This window comes from Chrysochloris asiatica, unplaced genomic scaffold (assembly GCF_000296735.1).
Source record: "Chrysochloris asiatica unplaced genomic scaffold, ChrAsi1.0 scaffold00100, whole genome shotgun sequence".
NCBI classification, from domain to species: domain Eukaryota; kingdom Metazoa; phylum Chordata; class Mammalia; order Afrosoricida; family Chrysochloridae; genus Chrysochloris; species Chrysochloris asiatica.
In genome coordinates, this window is record NW_006408618.1 from 8,855,721 (window position 1) to 8,857,917 (window position 2,197).

Consider the following 2,197-nt stretch of genomic DNA (forward strand, 5'->3'; position numbering starts at 1 on the left):
CCTGTGATATACAGATGATACAACCTTGCTTATGGAAATCCAAGAAGACTTAAAATTCTTATTGATGAAAATCAAAGACTACAGCCTTCAGTATGGATTGCACCTCAATGCAAAGAAAACAAAAATAATCCTTACCACTGGAGCAATCAATAACAACCATATAAATGGAGAAAACATTGAAGTGGTCAGTTACTTCATTTTGCTTGGATCAACCATCAACACCCATGTAAGCAGCAGTCAAGAAATCAAATGACAAGTTCCATTAGACAGATCTGCTGCACAAGACCTCTTTAAAGTGTTGAAGAACACAGACGTCAATTTGAGGACTAAGGCCTGCCTGATGCAAGCCATGACATTTTCAGTAAATTCATATGCATGTAAAAGTTGAAAAGTGAATAAGGATGACCGTAGAAGAATATCAGTATCATCTGAATTATGGTGTTGGAGGAAAATATTGAAAATATCATGGACTGCCAAAAGAACAAATAGATCTGTATTGGTAGAAGTACAGTGCTCCTTGGAAGCCAGGATAGCCAGACTTCATCTTTCATACTTTGAACATATTGTTAGGAGAGACCTGTCACTAGAGAAGTATATTATGTTTGGTAAAGTGGAAGGTCGGAGAAAAAGTAGAAGTCCCCCAATGAGATGGACTGGCACAGTGGCAGTATCAATGAGCTCAAACATAGCAATGACTGCTAGGTTGACCCAGGGCTGGGCAGTGTTTCGTACTGTTGTGTATAGAGTCACTATGAGTTGCTACCAACTTGATGGCACCTAATAACAACAACATGGACACAATGTTTACTAACACAGGAAGAGTCCAAAGAAAATGGAAAGAACACGGAGTCCCTATGGTGGTTTGGTTATGTGCTGTGGAGTCAGAACTGACTCATAGCAACCCTGTACAGGGTTTCTGAGGCTGTAAATCTTTAAGGGAGTAGAACGCCTCATCTTTCTCCCGCAGAACAGCCGGGAGTTTCGAAGTGCTGATCTTGAGGTTCACAGCCTGATTCATAACCACTATGCTACCAGAGCTCCTTTGGAGTCCCTATAGCAAAAATAATTTATGGAGGCTCAATAATTTCAAGAAATACCATATGATCAAGGTCCAATGCTATTGAGAGAAGAGGTTTAAGCTGCACTGAAAGCACTGGCAAAAAGCAATTCTCCAGGAATTGATGGAACACTAGTTGAAATGTTTCAACAAACTGATGCAATGCTATGCTACAGGCCCTTGCTCATCAGTGCTAAATAATTTAGAAGACAGCGACTAGCCAGTCAAATGAGAGATTCATATTTGTACCGATTCCAGAGAACGATTGTTCAATGGAATGTGGAAATTATTAAACAATATAACTAATAGCACATGCAAGTAAAATTTTTGTTGAAGATAATTTAAAAATGTCTGCAGCAGTCCATTAACAGGGAACTCCAAGAAATTAAAGCTAGTTTTAGAAAAGGAGATGGAATGAGAGAGATCATGCTAACATCAGATGGATCTTAGTTGAAAGCAGAGATTACAAGAAAGATGATTACTTGTGCTTTACTGACTATGCAAAGGCATTCAACTATATGGATCACAACAAACCAGGGATGAAATTGTGAAGGATGTGTATTCTAGAGCACTTCATTGTGCTCATAAGGAATCTATACATAGAACAAGAGGTAGCCGTTCAAACAGAACAAGGAAATACTGAATGGTTTTACATCAGGAAAGCTATATATCAAGGGTGCTTCCTTTCACTATACTTATTTAATCTGTATGCTGAGAGAATAATTTTAAAAACTGGATTATATGAAGAAAAATGTGGCATCTTAACTGGAGGAAGACTCATTAACAACCTGAAATATGCAGACAACACAACCTTGATTGCTCCAAGAAAACTTGAAATACTAATGAAGATCAAAGACTACAGGCTTTAATATGGATTGTACCTCAATGTAAAAAAAATGATTGAAGTTGTCAAAGTGTTCATTTTGCTTTGATTTACGATCAATGCTCATGGAAGTAGCAGTTAAAAAATCAAATACTATATTACATTATGCAGATCTACTGCACAAGACCTGTTTAAAGTGTTCAAGAACAAAGACATTACTTTGAGGACTAAGGTACCCCTGACCCAACCCTTGATATTTTCAATATTATGGTATTGGTGAAGAATATTGAAAGTACTAAGAACTGCCAGAGAACAAA